Here is a 26,894-nt window from a genome sequence, read left to right on the forward strand (position 1 = left end):
TTAGCATGCCATTTTTCATTTTATCAGTATGCACCTCACAAAACAGAATAAGTGTGAACAGGCCTGTGCAGAGACCGTACAAATGTCAACAAAAGGACGCACACACGAGATCTTCTCAAATAATGAGCTCTCTGCTTGCATGGCTGTATGCTAATTGCACACAGCCTTTAAACCTGAATGATAGTGTATTTTTTTGCGTTTGTCTTTGGTTTTAGTTCCTTTCAAGCGCAGCCCTCTGAGAGAGAACTCTTTTACTGAAACTTTGACACCATGTCCAGGAGACTAATGAACTGAGTAGTATCTCTTCATGTGTAACAATGGGTGTCTGTTCAAATCAACGCAAGACTCAATTCGTCTGAACATCAAGTACATCACTGTCTAATGACTTTATTTTGTTCAAAATTTGATAACTGTTTATGCCAGAAAAAGGGGGTGGGGGATTGGTCCAACATACGTGAAAGCAGATAACATGTGGCTTTTCAATGTTTTTAATCCTCTTCTCTCCTCCTTTTTGCCTTTCAATGCATTCTTTTTCGTCGCTCTCTCACTAAACAGACAACAAGCCCTCAACCACCCCCGCGAGAACGCAGGGTATGATGCCCACAGTGAAGAGGAGTCTCTCCCTCATTGCAGTCTCAAAGATATAGTAGCAGCGTTAAAGATAGCAGCGGCTAGAGTTCTATCTAATTATTCCAGAGGCTGCTTTAGAATTATTCCTAAGGCCCCCCCACGCACTTTTTTGTGGATATATATAAAGGTTTTGTATACTCTTCTGGAACTTCCAAACTCCAAGCTGAAGGCTTTTTTTCCGGTGCTCTTTTTTTTTTTTGGGTTGGTGGTTTTTTATCTTGGCATGCACACAAAATATTAATCGACAGACACTGTAAATAGGATGTTTTCTGATTTATAACTTAAACTCAGAAGTCATGTTTTTTTGCTGTCCAGATTGTGTAACTACCAACATTCACCAGTAGGGGCTAAACAGAATAACACCTTTATTTCTTTGGATTTTCAGGATCTCGCGCGGAAGTAGTAGGTCATTTGGTACTTTTTGCCGACAGTTTTATAAATACTTTGAACTCTTACTACTGTTTCACAAAGTTACTGTTTTTCACATACTATGCATATTAGAATGCAGGCACTTCATGAGAGCACTTCCCTGCTGTTCATAGTCACATGATAACAAAATGGCTTGCCTTCATCCTGGGTTATGCTCAACGAACTCCAGGCTGCATCCAAAATTGCATAGTCTTTGCGCAGGTACTTCTTTGAATAAATAGTTACACTTCTGAACATTACAATTTTAACATACTACCATACTAGACATACTACATTTCCAACATGTTTGTCATTGTCATGTGGACGTTTATTAGAGTAGGGGCACACCAACTTTTAGTGCTGAGGAAAGCCGATTGTCACGGGGTGTCACCTTGCATTGCCTGTATCGGGGGCAAAAAAGAGTTGCGCTAGAACCACACCGGGACAGTACCTATAGCGATGATGGATGCCCAACTAGCGTGTACGCTCTGCACTTGCGTGAAAAAAAACATTACTCTCCCAATACCAGCAGGTGGCAGTAGTCCTGTATTCAGCATTCAAACAGGGAAACCAGGAAAGCTAAAACTGGGATATACAAAGCGGTTGTGGCTAGAAGGGATACAGCAACAAACCGGAAGCTAACACTAAATTGAAATTTTCTAACTATAATTGTGTTTTATTAATGTCTACACCTACCCCAACCTAAACCTTACAATAATGCAAAAATAGTAATTATTGTTGTTACAATCGTTGTGCGATTACGCTATATTGATGTGCGCGTGCCCAGTTTTTTGCTGTATCCCTCTCCAGCCTTACCATACAAAAGCAAGCAGCACAGCCTGCAGCCTGTACTACCTGAAAGGACCTATTTGTTAGCATTCCAATTTCACATTGGCACTTTCCTTGGCTTGGTGCATGACTGGGAGAATAGCACAGTGCCAACTGGCTAAACCTTTGACCCCCTTTATACAGTTCCACACAGACTGATTGGGTGGGGAGGGGGAGAAAAGAAATATTTTAAAAAGTTGCTTCACCTTTTCGGTTCTTTCTAAAACACACACTAAAATATCCCCTTCAAGGATTTCAGCCAGTATTTGGTCAAAATTTTAAAAATGTTATTTTATTTTTTAAGCGTGGCCTAGTGGTTAGAGAGTTTGACTCCTAACACTAAGGTTATGGGTTCGAGTCTCGGGCCGCCATACCACGACCTGAGGTGACCTTGAGCAAGGCACCGAAACCCTCCAAACTGCTCCCCCGGGCGCAGCAGATAAATAGCTTGCCCCAACTGGCTCCAGGTGTGTGTTCACGGTGTGTGTGTGTTCACTGTTGTGTGTGTGGCACTTTTTGGATGGGTTAAATGAGAGCCAGAATTCTGAGTATGGGTCATTAGCCGAATTGAAATAGTTCATCATTGAACAGACTAGATTTGTTAATTTGTTAATAAATAAATGAATTCAGTGCCCACCTAATATGAGTCATAAATTTAATAGTACATTAGTTTCAGAAATGAAGGCTACTATACAATATGTTAAGTAGGCTATGTTCTTAGGATCATAAGTATGAAAGTGGTGGAAAGCTTGATGTAGGAGATAGAATGAAAATCATCCGTATTATCACTCAGTGAAATGAATAATTGATCGGGAAAACTCTAGACGCCCGAAGAAAAGTGATTTTCCTGGAGAGCCTGCGGGCGTGACGATGGCAAAACCACAGGATTCTCCAGTCTCCGCCCAGCCGTCTCAGAGTCCCCGCCCCTCTCCGTGACGTCACGGGCGCTCCAGCCCCGCCCAGGTGCTGCGATGCGAGCCGCGTTTGCTCAAGAGCCACAAAGGAGCACAAAGTGAAGTGACCAACTCAACACTACAACTGCGCGCTGCTTTGGGATGAATATATCAGGAATGCAGAGGTGAGTTTATGCCATCGTTGCGCTTTTGTGCCTGTTAATCCTCTTGGCTGCTTTTGAATATATTCGGATTATAGTTCGAATACTCCGAAATGTTTGTGTTACTGTCTCAAGCGCTCAGTGTTTTGTTGAACATACACTTTCTTGTAACATTTCAGTTTGCTTTACAAACATCAAGTTAAACACATATCAGATGTTTTCAAATTTAAATGCATAAACTTAAATGGGCAGATTATATAAAGGCAACGTGAAGTGTATATACACACATAAAAAATAGTAAATGTTTTAGAACTAAAAACAAGCTTAATGTATTGATTGAATAAATTAATTTAATGGATGGATTGTGGATATTAATACGTTTTGATTGTAAATAGTCTCATTAACTGCTATGGAATTGGACATTCACAAGAATTTCCCTAATGAACCATTTATTCATGTAACAATACATAAAATATCAGTATATTTTGAATATTTAACATTGATTCTTCAAAACATGTGTCTTCAAGTTGCCATTCAAACTATTTAAATATACACGTTTATGCCAACAACCTGTCCAAATAACTGCAGTTGCTACTTCGCTCTGAAAAGTTATTAGTATGCACTCTAAAAATGATTTTTCAAAGATGTAATTAAAACAAAGATGTAGTAGGTACACTTTACAAGTGCGTTTACTTGCTGTTTCTTTGTAACATGTTTGTCAATAATTTGTTTCTTAGTGAAAACTATTCCTAGATCATTTTATTTTTTTCTCCAATGGTGTATAAATGTGATTACAATAGCTAATTTTTGTTACTGATCTATTGAAACTATGGTTACCATGGTACAGTTCTATTAAGAACAACTTGTTCTTGCTTGACAGTTGGTTATTTGTTGGCGTGGTTATCAGTGTTTGATAGTCACGACCACCCCGGTGGACATTTCTAATGGTGAGGACATCCTATACATCCCCCCTCCCTCTCCGCTCCCATTCCCAGCCGTCTATCCCTTCTCCTTTCCCTCTCTCCCCTTTCCACATTCCTGTCAGACTTTGAATGGAACAGGCTTGACCTATGGCTTAACTCAGCCTCATTTTTCTACAAGACCTCAGCTTCCCCTTCTTATATTAACAATTTATTTTCAAGTTACGTGGCGTATTAAACATTCATGGCTTGCTGAACAAATGGCTGCTGCTACTTTAGATCAGTGTGTGTGTGTGTGTGTGTGTGTGTGTGTGTGTGTTGTGTGTGTGTGTGTGTGTGTGTGTGTGTCTTCTTTCATAAGCTTGTTTGTAGTGAAACCATTTTTGTTCCTGTCAGGAAACATGTCAACAATCTTGCAAAAGTTATGTTACAACAGTTCCCGATTCACATACAACGTTAACTATGTTGTTACAATTTGCCTGTTAGTATGGTCAAGTGGCCTTGAGACTGTAACAGTTATAGTGTTAACATGATGATACTAGTGTGATTATAATAACTTGGCTCAAACCTTGTATGTGCTAATTCTATAACCATGTAAGGTCGTCAGTCAGTAAAACGGATAGCTTTTGTATGATACAAGAATGGACAGAATTGGAACGTGACGTAACTATTCACAAAACATTCCACTCAACAGGAAAATAATGTTGCGATCTCTTAACAAGAGGTTCATTTAGTTATTGTATTAGATATGATTAGAATATGATTAGGAAATACTTCACAGTCTCAAACCAAACTTACTTTGTGCAGGGTTTGTGGTACAAGTTCGACATTTTTGCTTTTAAATGTTAGAAATGCCTCAGACATTGGTTTTTAAGTGCCATTATTGTAAACGTAATATAAATATGTATGTTTTTACGAACTAAGTTAAAAAATATTTCTCTCGTACCTGACACAACGATTACTAATTGGTTTTTAAGGAAAGCTGTGATATTTTCATTGTTTCAAAGTCTACTGATCAGATCGGCAGGTTGACTTCGATTGCTTTAAAAATGAAGTGGTTAAGTTTTTTTTTTACTTGACACGTCATTAAAAAATAAAAAAGACCAGCAGACTGTGTTAGTGTTCATTATTGTAAAAGTTATAGTTTAAAGAAGCATTCTTAGCTCAATTTTAGGCAGCGTGCTAATTTAACCAAAAAAAAAGTGAATAAAAAAAAGTTATATAAAAAAACACAAAAAAACTAAAATAAATTGTTATAATGCGTAATAATCGTTAGGCTATGAAAAAAAAAAAAACAACAAAACAACTTCAAATTCCAAACAAATTGTCCATCTGAAAGGAGTACGACTACAGTATTAATATATAATAAAATAACTACAATGAATGAAATTTCAAAGATTCTGTCTCGCGCATAGAGACACAGAATCTGGCGAACTCAAAATCGTCGACAGTGTACGTTCTAAAACGGCGACTTTTAACACAACCTTTAGCACAGCACAGAAATTGAATTACCACTAAAAATTACCACTTTTTTATCAAAAAGCTGAAAAACATAAAAATAAATAATAATAAACATAAAACACATTGTCAAAAAATCACCAGTCTGAAATTTATGTGGCCGTAGTCTCCATTTTTTAAAAAGTGACACAATTAACAAAAACTTTTAACACAGGGATGTCCAAACTCAGTCCTGGAGGGCTGGTGTCCACTCCAACTTTCCCCAATACACCTGGGATGCATTCCCAAAAGCAAACTATGTTCGCAATTTCCGTTTACATCAGAGTTCAATGGACCTACAACCAAAGTGAGCAACAATGCTTGTGGGAAAACACACCCCTGACTGGAAGCTTTGTTTAGTAGGCTAGTAAGACCTTGATAGCTGGGTCAGGTGTGTTTAGTTGGGGGGTGGAGCTCTAAACTCTGCAGGAACAGTGGCCCTCCAGGGAATGAGGTTTGGGCAAACCCCTGCTGTAACGTAACCTTTAGCACAGCATACATAATACTAAAAACTAACATAACACAAAATAAATGTCACCACATTCTGTCTCATTCAGAAAAGGAAAACTGCAATACGCATGTCCAAAATCGTCCATCTGAAAATGGAAACGATGGGATGAAAAAGTTATGCAGTGTGTAAATGACAACCTTTAATGCAACCTTTAGCCACAGCAGGCTAATTAAGAATCTGGCGGCTCTAAAAAAGCGTAATGATGTATCAAAAATAGTTGTTATACACAAATTGCTGTAAACCCACAATACATATAAAACATAAATGATAATTGACCACATGTCTCATCGGCTGTCCTTGGTGTGAGACATTGTCCAAAATGTCAAAAGTGAAATAAAATTACAAAATAAAAACTACAACATGCTGTCCACAGCTAAACTTTCAAAGCCCAAAACATTGCTTTTTTTAAAGAAGAAGGAAACCATCAGCAAAAAAGTCAGAATATTTTTTTTGTTTATTGTACTTTTTTCATAGAGCAATGTTATTCTTGATTGGAATGGCTGTGTTCTATTAATCACTTCCAGTCAGATGGCAGCAGACTGTGAAAAAAAGGCCAGGGCATAAATGGAAGATAGTTTTTTACGAGGATTTATGTTTCAGAGTTGGGCATGAGGAGAGAATGCATTTTTAAGTAAATTGTGGCTTTTACAGCATTTATACTGAGGCAGTCAGGCCTGGTCTAGTTCAGCTTACATCCAAATGGCCTTTCCATTCCCGTAGCTCTTCCATATGAATGACTGTTTAGGATGGTTTGCGTTATGATACTATATTTAAGAAAGCCGCTAGTTTTCAGTTGAGCTAAGGGTAAGTATTACTCAGAATACCCTAGAATTATACACTCTCTTTTGCGTTTTCTGTGTTTGTTGGGATGAGGAGCGTGTATTGTTGATGTATAGTGGGGTTTTAGCTGGGATCATGACCAAGACCTGGGCGGTTTGTTTTCAGGACTCAAACATGAGACGCTCAGCACAGTCTAGGGCTCGAATTTAAGCCTGTTGTCTAACCCTCTGATTCCTGATGATTCATCAGCCGCAGATGTGTTTATATATAAACTAACCATCTTGGTTCATTTTAGTTTAAATTGAAGCTTGCAACGAGTCAAGAACTGCTCATTTTTTGTGCCTAAAATCTAATTAAATAAATTATATTTAGCTGGGAAAACTAAATATTTAATTTATTTAATTGTAGCATTAGTTTCATGGAAATTAAACATTTTCCGCTGAAATTCTCCCCATAATTTTGGGTAAAATATTTAAATTTTTCATGACATTTTTAGAATATTAGTTAATTTCACGGTTAAATTATTGATTTTAAATTGTGTGGAATATGTATTGTGTTAGGGGTGTATATGTATAATTTGTGCTAATTAGCTTGTTTATTTTTAGAGATACTTATTTCAACAGGGGTCTGTGCAATTTTCCATTCATGACATGTTAAATTGAGATTTTTAAATTGTGAAATATGTATTGCAGTTAAATTAGAATTATTTAAATTTAGAAATGTATCAATAATGAGGTGTATATATACAATATAATAATACATAAATATGAAAAGGTATATAAACTTATTAATAATATCAGTACAACCCTGCAGAACAGAATTATTTTATCTTATTTTTTAGCATTTTGTGGAAAAAATGCACTATTGTGATGGAAATAATGAAAAATGTTGTTTTGGCTTTCATTGTTGAAAACATATTGATATTAATATATATGATTTTAAAAGTTATTATGTTATAGGTGATACATATTTAAATGGTTTGGGATGAAATGTGACAGATATGTGTTTTAGTGAGATTTGCTGTTGTTATGTGTTCACTGATAAAGCTGACTGATATGTGCTTGCTTGTTGTTTGTCTTCATTCTGTAGCGTTTCTGCTTCCTGTATTTGGCCCAGAGGAAGCTCAGGGTTATGAGTGAGATTCTTGTGCTGTTTGTGTTCTATCAGCTGAGGAATGATATTAAATTCCAGTCTGTGGCAACTGATTTGCAGCTGGTGGGCTTGAGATACACCGAACAGCAGGAGGAGGGACGCAAGTTACTCATCAGCAAAGCATTTCCTCTCTTTTTTTTCTCTTTTCCTCTCTTACCGTTTCTCTGTTTCTTTACTCTCTCAGTCTCTCCAGAGCACTTCCTGTCATAGTTTGGCCACTTCCTGTTGCTGTAAACAGAGCCGTCGTCCAGGCGAATGGCTGACCCTTCCCAAATGGCAATTTTATTTTGTACTTTTCATTTTGTGTGTGTAAAATATATTTTCTTGTAGTTTTTTGTTTGGTCAATTGAGATGCTCTGGCCAAGTTTTGAGAAATTTTGCACTCCTGCGTCCTGTTTTCATGAAGTACTTCCCGCTTTCATAAAGAGAAAAAGATGTGATCTTATTTAGGTACTTTTGAATCTAATAATTTATGTTTTTCTTATTGTGTTTTTGTGGCTATTAGTTACTCTAATTTATTAACACGGATAATCTGCATCTGCTTCACAATTATCATAAAATAAGTATATTAAATATAAAAAAAAAATGCTAAATTAATTTTTGTCATTTAATTGTTTTATCTGGTAAATGTAGCTGTAAATGAATAATTAGGGTAAAATATTAATATAAAATATACTAATATATTAATATTGATATAATTGAAATTTATTAGAATTATTTTATGTTATTTATATTCAACGCATTATTATTATCTAATATATAAAAATTATATTAAATATGAAAATATAACAAATCATTTTTGCTGTTGTATTTTTTATTAGTATTATATGGTAAAACAAATAATTTTGTAATATTGGTATAGTTAAATATTTATGTAAAATATATAAATAAATAACATAATAGTGTATTCTAAATAATTACAACAAAATGTTTATTTATTTATTGTAATTATTTTATGTTTATACTATTAAATAATTTATTTGAATTATATTAATAATTCTTTATTATTAAAATAAAATGTCGATATGCATTTTTGGGCATGTTTTGAGAGATTCGCCTTTAAACCTGTTTTAGAAGACTCTTGTAAGGAGAAAAATATGTAATGTTATTTTTTTGTGCTTTGATCATAGATCATTTAGTTAATGAAAGCTTTTGATGTTGAATGAATGTGTGACCAGAACAAGCACACACATCATATCATGAAGTGTTTCATAGATAAAGTCACAGCAAACCAACTGTGAAAGTGTCAGAGATAAAGAAATTTTCTGTATGAGTGCTCAATTTGGACGATTTCTCAATGATTTTTCATTTAATCGGAAATCAAGGTCATTATCATATCCTTTGCACTTCCATCTGTTTTTTAGCCAGAAGGGACATATTGGCATCTGAGAAAAGACTCTTTGATCGAAATACAGAGGCATTGTACAATACATGCATTTGAGATGCAGGCTGTCTGGAGTCTGATTGGCTGTCACTGTTCTGGAATTTAGCCAATCAGGCGTTTGGTTCTATATGAATGAATGAGTGGTTGGTTTGTAAATTTGAGTTTGATTTTTGCTTGATTCTTGAATGATAAAAAAAAAAATGGACTGGTATGATCACAAAATTTATTTTTGACTTTCTCATCAGGGACGCTCTGATACACCCTGCAGTGCAAAAAACATGTCCACATTTGTGGTGAAGCAGTGTGGATTTCTAAATGGCTGAGGCTGACACTGATATCTAGAAGTGCAGATGGCCAATTCATTACCTTTTCCACTTCTTGTTCCTGTTGCTGCATGATTTTGATGAATCTTAGAATTTTATCATTTTTTGTGTGTTCATTGTGGCTGTTAGTTAAGATAATTTACTATCACAGATAAGCTGCATCTGCATAATAATAATAATAAGAATAATAATAAATATTATTATATTATTATTATTATTATGGGGTAAATAAGTATATTACAAATCATTAAATAATATTTATATAAAATATTAATACAAAATAAATTATTACAAACAATTAAATAAATGATAACTGAAGTAATTTTATTTATTTATATAATTATATTGTATTATTTATATATTACATAAAATGTATTCACAAAATTAACCTTAAGATAAAATGTCAGTATACAGTGTTAATTTAAAGATAAAATTAATAATATCAATTCTAAATTTAAAAATTGTAATTAAAATAATTAAATTTTTCATTATTACACTTTTTAATTATAAATAATGTATTATTTATTACTTATTTATATTTATTTAATACGTTATTTTATGTAAATTGGGCAAAATGCAAATAATTTAGTATAAATATTACTACAATAAAATAAAATATCAATTTACATTTTAAAAAATAAATGAAAAATATGAAAATAGTATAAACTATCAGAAATATTACTACTAATTATTTGTATTTAATATAATTTTCTAAGTTATTTATAATAAATACTAATACTACTTTTATTAATAAAATATCAGTGTACATTTTAACTATTAATATATAAATATGAAAATAGTAATAAACACTCAGAAAGAAATATTACTAAATTATTTGTATTTAATATAAAGTTATTTATAATAAATACTATACTAATAATTTATTAATAAAATATCAGCATCAGTAAAATTTTTTAATGTTTACTATAAAAATGAAATAGAAATATTCAATTTAATTATACTAAATTATTTAAACAATTATTTTGTAAAATAATTATATTAAAATATAAATCATATTTTGTAATATTTTTTAATATAAAATATGACGATAATATATATAACTAAACAGTCAAAATAACACTTAATAAATACTTATAAAAAAATACACTTAATAATAATTACTCAACCTAATAATATTTCATAGACACACCAAAAGACACTCTAAAACTATATCTTAAAAAATACAGGAACTTTGTTTTAATAAAATAATATTTGGCACTTTTTGGCACTTTATCACTGCATTAGACAGATCACAAATGGTGGTTGCATCATGAAATGGTGAAAAATATCTCCATGGTTGAGTGATGCAAGACGAAGCGAAGACTCTCTGAAGCGAAGGCAGCACCACCCCAGTAGCCAAATATACACACGCGAGAAAATACACACAGACATCCTGCACTCAGGTTTTATTTAATTTCAGGCCACATTTGGTGTGTAATGTAAAATATGATTCCATTGCACCATGAGCATGTTAAATGATGGATGTGCAGGGATGCTGGCCCCCTGTCAGGCACTGGTCTCTAGAGAAGTGTGTGTACTATAATAATTAGGTTTGACTGTACAGTTTGCTCTGGTTTGTCTCTGCAGACTTTCTCCTCCCACCAAATGGACTTAACTTCTCTCCCAAACACATGCACACACTAGTGAAAATAAATGGTTATGTGCTTGGCCGAAGCACTGGAATCGCGTCCTGTAGGGAGTCTCACGTCCAGTTACAAGAATAAATATAGTCAGAAACTATACTAATACTCTACGAAGTGTGCAAATGTAAACATCGCCAGTGTTTGGTTTTATTGAGTATATATTCTGGATGGGTCGTGATGGTTGACTACAGTATAAGAAGTTATTTTCCAATGTTGTAAAGAAACCAAAGATTCTTGGAGTTCGTTTACTTCGAGTGCTTCAATATTTCATGTTTTAATTCAATTATTTTAATGAATGCTAGATATATATATATATATATATATTATATATATATATATATATATATATATATATATATATTTATATATACACATACACACACATACATTCATAAAAACAATATGTATGGTTAGATTAAGTATATTAAAATCTTAATATTATAAACCATATAATTCTAAATGCTATATATAATATAGCATAAAATATTATAAATATATTTTTTTCTATATATTTTTATAAAATTTTATATTTTTGGACATGTATGTTTTTAATATATAAATGTATTTCTAAAACGTATAACATTTTGCTATTTTTGAAACATTTTGTATTTATATAATGTATATTTAAATATATTAAATATAAAAATGCTTATATATGTCTAATATATCAAAAATATCTCATACAAAATAGTACCATATATATATTATATGTATTACATATTTATATATTGCATGTGATTATATAAAATGGATAATATATCAAATTATTGCATACAAAATGTAACAAATTACATTAAAGTGTGTGTGTGTGTGTGTGTGTGTGTGTGTGTGTGTGTGTGTGTGTGTGTGTGTGTGTAAAATATATTGTGACGAGTGGGGTGGGGTCGAGAGCCGTGGGAACGGAGCGAGGCCGGTGGAGTTAATGATAATGAGCGAACCTGCCCGCTCACTGTCTCGAGTCCCGCGGAGGAGCTCCTGAAGGATAAAAGGAGGAGTGACGACAGTGAGTACGTTCACATGGAAAACAATAATCCAATTTTAACACGATTAAGACAATACTCTGATTAAGAATCCACCATGTAAACAGAGATTTTTGATTACCTTAACCTGGCTAAATTCATAATCGAAGTATACAGAAATCAAATTAAGACTTGGAGTATTCCTATTTTATTACTGACTTACTATTTCACATTATTGAAGTGCAGTATAACCTTGTAAACACCTTAATCACATTATTACCTTCACGTAGGATTTTCGCCGCATTTTTGCGACAGGATACACACACGCCAGTGGTCAACCATTTGACGGCAGTAAAAGAATCTTCAACACTGCCATTGTCTGTATGCACATACAAATAATTAACTGCACTTGAAGCTTTCATAAAATTTAAATGAATCGCCAGTGATTTTGAACGCGATTTTGTGTAGCCTCTCAGTGAACTACGGCTCTATGTTGTCCCGGAGCGGCATTTACATTTACTGGGAGCGGAGTGATTATTAAATGCTCAGAGCATGGAGGGGAAATTGTTGCCGCTCCACTCCGCTCACATACTCTGATCTGAACGCACGTGCAGGAGATGAACTACTTATCACAGAAGCGGCTTTACTGACAAGATGCGCATGAAAATCGCATTCAATTTTTTGCCCACCCCTACCCAAAACTGTTTATGGCATCATCACGAAGACGAACTATATGAACGGATGGCATCGGCGTGGTGATGTAATGACGTGTGCCATTAATCGATCTATGCACAATAACATGTAAAATGGGAACTTGAATTTGATAAAGAGGCCTCTAATGTCAGACTCATTTGTGGTGTTGAACCTTGTCAGGTCGAATGACCTATTCACGCAGAGATGATAAATGATGTCGGTCATTTAATCGACTCCTGAAATTAACTCTTATGGACGCTTTGAAATATTATCTTCCACCCCACCCCTCTGCACTATACCTAAATAAACCTTTTGTTTTAGAGTCAGTGGTGAAGTAGGGCTGCAGCGCAGTGGAGGGAGAAATTGCTTTGTCCTCTGCAGAAGGGTCATATAATAAATAAATATATCATACTCATCAATGGAACTAATAATAAAATTTTATAACCACAGGCCATAATGTGCTACATTATCTCAGCTATTCCCCCAATGCCATGTTTTGGAAATGTAATTATAATAATTCATTTGAAACGACAGGTGTTTTAACGCAGGACGGAAGGATTGGTTTTATATGGATATGGTAATGCTGCTCTGTTTGAATTAATCAATTCAGCCAAACATTGCATTTTTCTGTATGAAGCTGTCTGAAGGACGATGATTAAGGAGGAGTGCTTGAATTTAAACTCATGAGGTTTCCGCAGAGCTAAACAATGTATCTAAAGAGCATCTAAATTCCCTGGCCTCCAGCTTGAAGTGCTTTCCACTCATCTTCTGTGAGTTATGTGCCGCATCTGAGATAAGAGTTTGTCTTTTGGGACACCCGAGAGTTGAGGATTACCAGTGTTTCATGTTGTCGAGGGATGGTTTAAAACATCTTTCTGTCTGAATATTACGTGGATGTTGCTATATGGGAATAGCAGGGTTTTGTTTTTGTTTTTCCAGATCCATTAACAGTTCTTGTAGTACTTTTGGGGAAGTGTTTGCTGTGCATTGCATTTATGCCATTCCGTCCATGTTGGTGGAAAATGCAGTTTTTAGGACTTCTAATGGAATAGAAATATTTAGTTTTTTCTAAAATAAAAATAAAAATAGACTTATGACATAGACATGGGAACTGCAAGGTTCTGTTCTGATTACAGTTCCAGTAAACAGTTCTTGTATTTGAGGAGGCATTTGGGTGTTGTTTTCTGTATCGCGCCATTCTTGTTGGCAGGAAAAAAAAAAATATATTTTTTTTTTTTTTTATGTTAAAAAGTTGCCTTTTTATAACCCCAAATCTGTGTAATTGCTAATGTTTGTGTATTAAGGATTAACAGTGCTTGCAATGCATAACAACACTGAACACTTTCTCAAAAGTACTACGTTGCCCAATTTTCTCCATTTTGGTGGGAAAAAAAGTGTTTCAGAACTGAAATCATTTGTCTTTTATTTATTTTATTTTTATTTTTTAAAAATGTTTTTGTCAAGCCAAAAGTTGCATAATTTCTAAAGAGTTTAAAGAGTTAGTTTACCCAAAAATAAAAATTAGGCTGCGTTTTACTCCCCTAGGTGAGTAAGGTGTATATGACTTTCTTCTTTCAGACGAATCCAGTCGGAGTTATATTAAAAATAGTCTTTGATCTTTCAGGCTCAATCATTACAGTCAGTGGGTGTTGCATTGCTTCAGTCCAAAAGAAGTGAAATAAAAAGCACCATTCCATAAAAAAAAATCTCACACGGCTCTGGGGGGTGAACAAAGGCCTCCTGTAGCGTCTCGATGCGTTTATGTAAGAAAAATATAAATTTTCAAAACATAATAGTCACTTCAATCTAGCTTGTGCCCACAGTTGTACACAGAAGCAGCTCCGGGCTGATGACGTACGAGGTTAGCGGGGCGCATTACAGTTTTGTGTGAGTGATAGATTGATGTGTTTATTGATTATTAGTTTACTACAGTGAGAGCAAGCTACATTATCAATTCGCTACAGGAGGCCTTTGTTCACCCCCACTGGAGCCGTGTGAGACACTTTTTTTTTTATTTTTATGGAAGGGCACTTTTTATTACACATCTTTTGGACTGAAGCAATGCAACACCTGCTGACTGCAATGATAGAGCTTGAAAGATCGAAGACAATTTTTTATATAACTCTGAATGTATTTGTCTGAAAGAAAAAAATCATATACACCAAGGATGCCTCGGGGGTGGGTAAAACGCAGCCTAATTTTCATTTTTGGGTGAACTAACCCTTTAAGTCAAACCAAAAATCTTTCTATTGGTTTATGAAAGAAAATTTGAGTGTGATTCAACATAAGCAAAATCTGCCTGGGCAATTTTTTACCCTCACGTGACACTCCAGATCATGCAATTCCTATTTAAATGACTGGATATTGCCCCAAAAATGTTGCACTTTCAGACCACTATTCATAACGCATTGCATTTTCAGCATTGCCACAAAGGGCAGTTTACCAGAAATTTGCATGAACACTTCATCTATGACTAGTTTTCTAGTTTCAACCATTTGAATCTTGCTTGGCAAGTTAGCTAAAGTGGGCACGTATATAGCTAGCTACTTGAATAACACATCTGATTTAGTACTACTGAGACTTGTTACCTCCAAAAAAGCGATCCTTAACATGTTTGATGATAACACACAATTACAATTTGAGTCTGACTGTGAGATTGACAGATCAATGACTAAATAACTTTATCAGAGAGTCTGTGAAATAAGATACTAAAGAAAAGAGGATAGGAAGATACAGAGGGATTATGGGAAAGAGACACTAGTCTTCAGTCTGAGTGCCCCAGGTGCTGTTATCAGAAACCATGATTACATCCTTGTCAGACCTCTAGGTTTCTAATCCATCAATTGCTCTTCATATGCCTCCTAATACCACCATCAACACATACAACCGTGCCAGTAATAGTGTCGCAGAGTATAAAATGAGACCTTATTTGTGGGTGCTGCTAGTGTTAGAAGAACCATAGATCTTGAAGCACCTCCCAACTCAAGAGTCAAGGGAGGTCAGTGCTGTAATTTTTACTATTTCATTTTTTCTCAGGAATACGCTTTCTCCTTCAGCTTCTGATGGCTTGAATTATGAATAAAATAAAAGCATGAGGGGGATTTTTTGAGGACTGGACTGAAGGGAACGAAACAAAGTGGTATTGCTGTCCTACTTCAGCATCTGGTAAATGTAGATAAAAAGAAATGGACATTTAAAATGGAATGCATCCTTCCATTAAATCTTTTGTGTGAAAGATTTTTAATACATACATGCAAAAGATGCTTACCTCCTTTTGAAGAGTTCATTAAGCCTTTAAGTAGCAGACATGAAAGGTCCTTCCAAGGCCTTCATCTTTCAACTTCCACAGAGCCTTCAAAAATAATTTTCACAACCAAAACTTTGGATTGCCATTCATCTAAGTACAGCTTTTCTGTACAGATACACCCTCATGGCATTCAAACCTCACTTATGCCATCCTATGGTCAATTGTTGTGTAGAAATTAAATTATTATCAGCTCTTCTGAATTACTTGCCCTTGTCTTGTTTGATATTCATGATTATTTAGTCCAACTAATTTATAGCTTGTTTTACATCTCTGTGCTGTTTTGCATGTCTGTCATCTCAAGTGCAGATTAATAGCACTCATCATCTCAGACAGAAGTTGAGGCAATCATGCATGGAAATTGAGTCTGTGTCGCCATCACCACCACCCCCAACCTCCCAAAGCCAAACTGTTACTCATCTTAAGAGAGCATAAATCATAACAGAAAAAATGGCACCTCTAATCCACAACAAGGTGCAAAAATCTATAATTTAATACAGCGCTACAGGAGATTTTGCAATTTTTTAATTTTTTTTATGGAACCATGCTGACACAAGAAGTAACATATCCGATAAATTTTTAGGATGGTATTTATTCATGTTCATCTCCCAGTGGGTGTTTTAGTTTTTTTTTAATTGATGGAACCCCTGCTTGTATCGTATGCATGTGATTTTTTTAGTTCAAGCTGTCCTTTGATATGCTTTGATATCTTTCTTTTAGAACCCGGCAAATCAAACGCTCTACCAGTGATAAAAGTTTCATCCAGATATCAAGTCTATAAATTAGAATTTTATATTGTTGTTGTTGTTTCCAGCAGAGAGAGCTACCTTATAATTATTATATTTATTAATTTTGTAAATGACACATCTGGAACTTTATTATCTTGTTTTTGGTAGTGTGACTTTCAGTCTAAAGTAAATGTGCACACTACATAATAACATCGACTCATAAAGCCTTATGTATCTTTAAAACTACAGTAAATACCTTTTTGTGCTTAAGTAAATAATAGTATATTTTACTGATATTTTACTTATATTTCCAAGTGAAACAGAATATTCAAGATAAAAAAAGAAGGATTAATGGCATTAGCTGAAAAGAAATGTCTGCAGCTTGTCATTAAATTGTGATTAAAGACTTTGATGATGTTTTTGTTGTTGTTTGGAGCAATTCAAGTTTATTTGTATAGCGCTTTTTAGGATACAGATCATTGCAAAGAAACTTTACAGAAAATTAAGTTTCTGCAATATTTAGTAGTAGCTTATCAGTGGTGACTGTCAGTTTTGTGTATACGGCAGAAATGTTCAGAAAATCAATAAAAGACGTAAACAAACAGAGACGATTAACACTATTAACAGCAATTATGCAATCAAACTTAGAGCAAAATGTGGTAGTTCTGTATGTTGTCTCTGGGTTAGCATCATCTGAGGTCCTCTGAGGGGTTGGCATCATCTCTTCTCATGTGTTCTGGATCCAGACTGGAGCTTGTGTAAATCCTAGTTACCGGGTAAATCCCGTGGCAAAACAGAGAAACACATAGAGACATAATTAGCGTAGCTGCTGTTTCCAGCCAAGTAAAATTAATTAGTTTAACCCAAGTTAAAGAATAAGAATGCGCATTTGATCAGATATAACTGCAGTCCAAAATTATGAGATGCATTATTTGAATGCTTGGCCAAAGAGGTGTGTTTTTAATCTTGATTTAAACAGAGGAAGTGTGTCTGAACCCCGAACATTATCAGGAAGGCTATTCCAGAGTTTGGGAGCCAAATGCGAAAAAGCTCTACCTCCTTTAGTGGACTTTGCTATCCTAGGAACTATCAAAGTCCAGCGTTTTTTGTGACCTTAGGGAGCGTGATGGGTTGTAGCGTGGTAGAAGACTAGTTAGGTACGCAGGAGCTAAGCCATTAAGGAGCTTATAAGTAAGTAATAATATTTTGTAACTGATACGGAAATTAATAGGTAGCCAGTGCAGAGAGAGACTGTAAAATTGGGGTAATATGATCATATTTTCTTGACCTGGTAAGGACTCTAGCCGCTGCATTTTGGACTACCTGTAGCTTGTTTATTGAGGATGTAGGACAACCACCTAGAAGTGCATTACAATAGTCCAGTCTAGAGGTCATGAATGCATGAACTAGCTTTTCTGCATCAGGAACAGGTAACATGTTTCGTAGCTTGGCATTGTTTTCTAAGATGGAAGAATGCTGTTTTTGTAACATGGGAAATATGATTTTTCAAAAGACAAGTTACTGTCTAATATAACACCCAGATTTTTGACAGTAGAGGAAGTAACAGTACATCCGTCTAATTGCAAATTGTAGTCTAGGAGATTCTGTGTAATGTTTTCTGGTCCAATAAGTAATATCTCTGTCTTATCTGAATTTAATAGGAGAAAATTATTGGTCATCCAATCTTTTACATTTTTAACACACTCTGTTAGCTTAGATAGTTTTGAAGTTTCACCTGGTCTTGTTGAGATATATAGGTTGAGTATCATCAGCATAACAGTGGAAACTAATCCCGTATTTTCTAATGATATTACCAAGGGGCAACATGTATATTGAAAATAGCAGAGGACCTAGGACAGATCCTTGTGGCACTCCATATTTTTTACTGGTGATAAATGAGATGACTCCCCATTTAAATAAACAAAGTGGTAGCGATCGGACAGGTAGGATCTAAAACCATCTTAAAGCCTGCCCTTGGATACCTGTATAGTTTTGTAACCTATCTATGAGTATGTCATGATCTATGGTGTCGAACGCAGCACTAAGATCAAGTAAAACTAGCAATGAGATGCAGCCTTGATCTGAAGCAAGAAGCAAGTCATTTGTAATTTTAACAAGTGCAGTTTCTGTGCTATGATGGGGCCTGAAACCTGACTAAAATTCTTCATCATAGAGATCATTTTTTTGCAGGTAGGAGCACAATTGAGCAGGACACAACTTTTTCTAAAATTTTAGACATAAAGGGAAGATTTGAAATGGGTCTGTAATTTGCCAGTTCACTAGGATCTAGTTGTGGTTTCTTAATAAGAGGCTTAATAACCTCCAGCTTGAATTGTTTTTGGGACGTGACCTAAAGATAACGACGAGTTAATAATATTGAGAAGCGTTTTTTCTGCTACAGGTAACAACTCTTTCAGTAATTTAGTGGGTACAGGATCTAATAAACATGTTGTTGGTTTAGATGCAGTGATAAGTTTATTTAGCTCTTCCTGTCCTATAGTTGTAAAGCACTGCAGTTTATCTTTGGGTGCGATGGATAAAACGAAAGTATTAGATGCTGTAGAATCTACATTTGTTATTGTATTTCTGATGTTATCTATTTTATCAGTGAAGAAATTCATAAAGTCATTACTATTTAACTGTGAGGGAATATTTAGATCAGGTGGCGTCTGGTGGTTATTTGTTAATCTAGCCACTGTGCTAAATTAAAAACCTTGGATTGTTTTGGTTGTTTTCTATGAGTTTGTGGATATGCTCGGCCCTGGCAGTTTTTAGAGCCTGTCTATAGCTGGACATACTGTTTTTCCACGCAATTTAAAAAACTTCCATGTTAGTTTTTCTCCATTTGCGCTCAAGACTACAAGTTTCTTTCTTGAGAGAGTGGGTATTACTGTTGTACCATGGCACAGTACGTTTTTCGCTAACCTTTTTTCAATTTGATGGGGGCAACAGCTTCTAATGTATTAGAGAAGATACTGCCCATGTTGCCAGTCATTTTGTCTAGTTCATTCGTATTTATGGGTACACAGAGAAGTTTAGATAAATCAGGCAGGTTATTTGCGGATCTGTCTTTGGTGGCTGTGAAAAATAGTTCTGCCCGGACGATAATGCGAAGCTATATAGTTATTATCATCAATAAGCAAAATGCACGATACAAGGAAATGGTCAGTAACATCATCACTTTGAGGTACGATATCTATGTCAGTAAGATCGATTCCATGCGATATAATTAAATCTAGCGTATGATTAAAACGATGAGTGGGGGGCCCGGTGACATTTTGCTTTACTCCAAAACAGTTTAATAAGTTTGTAAACGCAAAGTCCTAATGCATCATTTTGTATTATCAATATGAATGTTAAAATCTCCGGAAATTAGCGCTTATCAGCGGTAAACCAACAGGTCTGAGAGGAAATCTCCAAATTCTTTTAGGAATTCTGTATATGGCCCTGGTGGTCTATAAACAGTAGCCAGAGAAAGAGATACAATAGATTTCTTTTGCATATCTGACAGTGTAACATTTAAGCATAAGTATTTCAAATGATTTAAACTTGTATCCTGTTTTCGGGGTAACACTGGAGAATATCACTATATATTGTTGCAACAACCTCCCCCACGACCAGTCTGACGGGGCTCATGTTTAAACAGTAGTTTGGTGGAGACTCAAATAGACTCATTTTAGGACCAATATAATCAATTGGTTTGAGCCAGGTTTCAGTCAAGCAGAGTACATCAAAACTATTATCTGTGATCATTTCATTTACAATAACTGCTTTGGGTGTGAGTGATCTAATGTTTATGAGCCCAAACTTTAAAAAATTGTTTTTTGTTCATTTATTTTATGTTTTTCTGGTTTAATCACGATAAGATTTTTTCTAGATCCTACAGTAAATTTATATTTTAACCTCACTATTCGGGGAACAGACACAGTCTTAATAGATTGGACAGCGCAAGTACTTCTAACATTTAAGCGGGTAGAACAAAAGCCATCATAGCAGTTATTTGAAAATTGGCTTACTTGAAAATTGGCAAAATGCACAATAAGACCAGGAATATGCATTAAGTAAATTTGGTAAATTTTGATTGAATGCTAGCTTTAAGTTATATTAGCAGTGAGATGTCATTTAAGAATTTTTCTGAGAGATGAAGTAAAAAGTTTGAGGTAAAGTGAACTTTCTGCCTTCATTACTATATAAACAACAATGCATAAACCTCTTCCAAGATAGATTAAAAGTAATCAACTTTTAAAGTTTTCTTAATCTCATGCAGTACATTTTGAGTTACATCTTGTCCCAGTTTGTCCCTTTAGCTATACCACACTAATCTCTAGCTACAGTCTCTCTGAAGAGTTTTGCCTTAATGATCCAATAATCTGATTGCAGCGTGTCTCATTATTCTCTTTGCATCAAGCATTTGTCCTGCCACACAAAGCTAATCAAGATTGTCCCTGTCCTTTTTGTTTTCCCAGCCAGCAAGAAAATGGAAAACGGCCTGTGTCTGATTGTCAGGTTTGGAGCAATGGTGAAATAGCGTAACCAATGCAAGATGGCCGCCCACAGGATCAGAGTAACCAACAACAACAATGTTCTCCCTAGATGTAAATCAGAGGGAACTCTTTATCGACCTTGATGAAGGAGTGACTGAGGCGGGTCTCATAGATGTCAAAGGTCAGTTTATTGTACTGCAAAATAACGTGAGAGAGTGTTTTGATTTGGTTGTGCCATATATATATTACAAATCAGAAATTCTTATTATATGTTCATCTCTATAGTGCCTACTCCAAGTGCCTTGCGTTTGGCCCCCTCAACATCGTTTTGGAACTGCACGGGAAGTGGTTGCCATAAAGGATTACTGTCCATCCAGTTTTACCACTCTAAAGTTCTCCAAAGGGGATCATCTCTATGTACTGGATACGTCGGGTGGGGAATGGTGGTACGCCCACAATAACCTAGAAATGGGATACATTCCTTCGACGTACGTTCAGCCGATCAACTACAGGAACTCATCTCTAAGTGATAGTGGGATGATTGACAATCTTGGGGACTGCTCGGAGGAGGGAGCAAAAGAGCTGGACCTACTGGGGGAGTGGACTGGAGTGTCACTGAAGCCCTCCATGCCTTATGACAACAATAACCCCTTCTCCATGCTCTCCTCAACAAATCCATTCCTAAATGGGTCCATGGATGACTTTCTTGATCAGAACAGCAATGAGAAGGCGAACCAATCCAACAGCATGGATTTACTTTTCTTTGACTTGCCTTCAGCCCCCATCTCCACACCAGCAAACACAAAAGGGTTACAGCAATAGTGTCTTTGATGGATCATCCACCAGCAATGATTTTGAAGCCTTTCAGATGCTTCGCAAGGACAATCCCTTTTTTTCGAAGCAAGAGATCTTACAGTTTATCAGAGTTATCTGTCTTACATCTCAGTCGAATCCTCCATTGCCTTCATCAGGTTTTTTTACAGGGCTTAAAGCTCCCTCACACCGAGCAGTTTCAGAACAGAGAGGACTTTAGGACAGCATGGCTAAACCACCGAAAGTTGGCACGATCTTGCCATGACCTTGAGTTCCCCCTCGGGCAAAACCCAGGCTGGGGTCAAACACAACCAGTAGAGACCAACATTGTCTGCAAGTTGGACAGCTGTGGAGGGGGCAGTCCAACTCCCAGATACAAAATATCAGTATTCATGTTCCTGAAGGCCATGTAGCAGGTGGGAGACACTCAGCAAATCTCTATGAAGGCTTTTACTAGATCCTCCTTTGGAGCTAAAACAATGACAGATGCTCGACTGTCAGTCCAGTAGTTGAAATCAAACTGAGCAACATGGAGATAAAGACATTCATTACCTTAGAGATGAAGGTATCCGTTGAAGCTAGGACAGAAGGTCAAATGGCAGAAGTTTTGTGTGTAAGAAGTGATTGCAAAGAGGGTCCTTATTCTCCTGTTCCACAAGCTTACATTTATGGTGATACAATTCAGGTTCAGTTGGACAACTTGGAGCCCTGCATGTATGTAGCAGTTATTGTGCAGACCCAACATGTTTCTTTCAATTCAACTGTTTGGGATCATATGAGATAAAGAAAGTTACATTGGGTCTCTATGGCCGAAACACATTCATCCATCTTTTAAGACTGTGGTGGCCATTTTTGGCCATGACTGTGCCCCCAAGACTCTTCTAGTTAGCGAAGTTTGGGAAACAAGCAAAGTCTGCCCCTCCTGTGTTGCCCTTCAACTGTGGGGGAAGTACCAATTTGTCCTTGGCAGACCTCAGGACTTGCAGATAGGCATGTACTCCAACATGTCAAATTATGAGGTCAAGTCAAATGATCAGGCTAGGATTGTTCGTGGGTTTCAAATCAAACTAGGTAAGGTGAGTCGACTCATCTACATGATTACGTCTCGGAATGCAGATGAAATTTCTGACTTCACGTTACGTGTCCAGGTAAAAGATGATCAGGATTGCATCCTTGCACAATTTTGTGTTCAGACACCACAGCCACCGCCTAGAACCGGGATACGGAACAACGGCCAGAGGCGGTTCCTAAAGAAAAAGGAAGTTGATAAAATAATTTTGTCTCCTCTGGCCATCACCACCAAATACCCACAGTTTCAGGAGCGTTGCATTACCAACTTGAAATTTGGCAAACTGATCAAAACAGTTATCAGGCAGACCAAGAATCAGTACTTGCTGGAATATAAAAAAGGTGATATTATCGCCTTACTCAGTGAGGAGAAGATCAAACTCAAAGGACAACTATGGACCAAAGAGTGGTACACATTGGATACTATCAGGGAAAGATTGGGCTTGTACATGTAAAAAATGTTCTCGTCTTGGGAAAGGTTAAGCCTATTTATTTCAGTGGGCCAGACCTTACAACCACAATGCTGATGGAACAAATCTTGAAGCCCTGCAAGTTTCTCACCTACATTTACGCCTCTGTGAGGACAATACTTATGGAAAATCTGGGAAACTGGCGAGCATTTGCTGATGGCTGGGCTATGTGAATCTTCCTTTGACATATTTTTGCAGACGCAGAGCTGGATAGTGAACCAGAGAAGGTTGCCTCAGTGCTGGAGAAACTAAAGGAAGATTGCCTCAACATAGAGACTAAGGAGAAAAAATCTTTTCAGATGGAACTGATGATGGTAAGATTCTGTGTGTGTTGGTTTGTCTGAACTGCATAGTTTGAAAACTATTGTGGTTATGTTTGCTTTTTGAATGCAGTAGATGCCCTAGTCCCAAATGGATACACTATAAGGAAATGTGTCTGCAAGGTATTTGATTTAAGCCCATTTTTATGCAGTCCTGCTTGTCTGCATTATCTCTTATTAATGCTTGGGGCCTAATTCTGATGAGAGTGCACTTAGCTGCTCTCTGCTGCCTTTCTTATCTGTAAAGTTGTGGAAACCTGCAGTACAGCAGCCAGAATCCTGCTTGGCTTGTTCAAATTCGGACTGAAAGAAAGATTGTGCTTTGGATTAGTTTTTTTTATTATTATTATCACTGGGCACATGATGTCCAGGGCTGGTACGTCTTTAGCTGCCTCTGTTTAATCTACACAATGTCCAGCAATATAAACTCTTTGGTGTCTTTAAAGGATTAGTTCATCTAAAAATGAAATTCTGTCATCTTTTACTCATCCTTTTGCTCATGTTGTTCCACGCCTTTATGGATTTTTTAAAATGGGGAATTTTGCTCTGGTCCTCACACATTTATGTTGTGTGGCTACAGAAGACTCAAAATATACATGCATATGGAACTCTTTTATAATATGAAAGGCCCCAGCTCTTCACTTTTATTATACTGAAAAGAAAAAAGTAACACTTGATTTGATTTTTAGGTGAACTACTTCTTTGACTCAACCACACATTGTTGAGAGAAACACAATATTGGGAACGAGCACTTGAACTTGTCGGAACAGCACAGCAGAGAGTTTTGAGAGTGTAGCTGTTTCTGCCTTACATACACTTTCTTCTAGCATTGACCAATATCCCATTTATAAGTAACATGTTAGCATCCCACTTCGTCAGGCTCAGGGCTTGCAGATCTAAGGAGACATGCATGGAGAAGGATATGTGTTTATCACTTGTTTAAAGCTGGATAAATAGAGTGAGGATAGATGTAGTAATTCCAGTCTTATCTTTCACACAAACTTTAACTTTAGCATCTTATCTTGGATAAACAATAAAAATGCAAAATGGGTCTTTTTGACTATTCCCTGACCTCATTGTTAAAGTGATGTATACATGATGACTGGAATCATCGTTTTATATTTCCTTCCACCAACAGGCAAAGCTTTTGTTAAATTTAAATTATTCAAGACTTTAGTGGGTGGTAAGCATCTGTTACAGGGTGTAACACCTTAGCAATCGTTCTCAGCTCTTTTCACAAGTATCTCTGTATATTTCTCCTTGTTTGAGAGGGAGCTCTATCATTGTTTTCCCCCAACCGTGCTCAGTAGTACTGACACATTCACTCAAGTAGAGATGAGGCTATTATTCCCAAGGCCTGACGTCATAGGATAGTCAGTTGTCTTTTGTGGAAGTTAATCGATTTTGAAATTGCAGCCTGTAGTCCCTGATGGACACACAGCCTTTCCTTGCCTCACTCTTTGCGATTTTTGCGATTTGTCCTTTTTGAGTTTGGTAAATTACTGGCAATACTTCTGAGCCTGGGTGAGTTTTTGAGTTGTGCAGACAAATGATGATGGAAGAAATTTTGCTCAGCGTTAAGAGTCTGAAGGCCAGCTATTAAGCCTTAGCAATAGCATTTAATGGGTCTGTTTCAAGTTAATACCCATCTGTATTGTGATTTAACATTCTATACTGCTGCCTCAGTAATCCTCATTTACAGTTAGCATTCCACACCCGCACGCAAATGTGCTTAGTCCTAAATCCATAAATATATGACTTTTCCCTGTTAAGGGAACCAGTTTTATTGAGTCATAAATGGCAGTTTGCCACCTTTACTCAGCAAGTGGTGCATTTTCAAAGCTTGTGTTCTAGGTGGTTGGCTAGGCATTCTGGAAGCTTCCAAAGACTGAAAGAGTTGGCAGCTGACTCAGCCCCTATCTAACCACTCCTAAAATAAACCAAACAGCATGGGGCACTCCAAGACCATCAGGCTAGTAAAGAAAACAATCTAAACTTAGCCATTTCAATGTGTTGGTTTTAAATATTTTGCAGTGGGTTATCGCCAGCCTAACAGTTAGAACACTATTTCCTGGGGGTTGGTGTGGCTTCTTTTTGATAAAAGGTCACTATAAGTCCCATAGCCAAATAATTTTGTTGTAATATACCTTATTTGTTATAATTTGTTTGTACTAAAATTACTGTAGAGCTCTGTAAATATCTAGTATATTTCTAAAAATTGATCAGGTGTATTTTATCTCAGTTTGCTGACAGTTTTTGTCTCTCTGTCGGGTTTAAAACTGGCCATCTCTGGCCCCTGAGGGCTAAATCATGCAGTTTTAAAAGATTTCCAACAGCCTTTTGCCTGAGGACTTTCTGAGGCGCTGACATTTTTCCTCGAATAGCCATGGTGTGGTGGGACATATTTTACATGCTCCTTTAGAAATCAATGTGAAACATGACCTTTTATTACCATTATTTTTCTGTGTTTTTTTTTGACCATAACTGCAACACTTTGACTCATTTTAGAGTCATTATTTTAAGTGAAAGTAGTGTATCGATGCTTTATGTGGCTGCTACAGTTTTCAGCAGTATCGTTTAGATTTTCAAAGGGAAAGTGGAGACTTCTCACTCTCTCTCTATCACCTACTTTGCATTCTTAATTTGCATACTATCTAGTAGCAAGATTAAAATTTGTGGATTCTACATGATAGTATAGATCCCCCATGGTATTATATTTCAAGTAAAATGTTAAAGTGTACATCTTTGGGTGCTTTGGTTTCAGGTGAAATTGCTCACAATTCCTTGCACAACAAAAGAAACTTAAAAGTTAAGAAATAATTAATATTACAAGGTAGATTAAATTAAAGCTAAGCTTGATGATAGAAGGTATAAATATTACACTGAAGCTGTGTGTTAGATTTTTTACATGTGTATATACACACA

The 26,894-nt window shown here is 35.9% G+C and overlaps 1 pseudogene; it reads left to right on the forward strand.

The window, feature by feature from the left end:
* Window positions 1-2,575: 2,575 nt before the first annotated feature.
* LOC122141682 overlaps window positions 2,576-26,894 on the forward strand; it is a 32,910-nt pseudogene continuing 8,591 nt past the window's right edge.

The sequence above is a fragment of the Cyprinus carpio genome, chromosome B22 (assembly GCF_018340385.1).
Source record: "Cyprinus carpio isolate SPL01 chromosome B22, ASM1834038v1, whole genome shotgun sequence".
Lineage (NCBI taxonomy): Eukaryota > Metazoa > Chordata > Actinopteri > Cypriniformes > Cyprinidae > Cyprinus > Cyprinus carpio.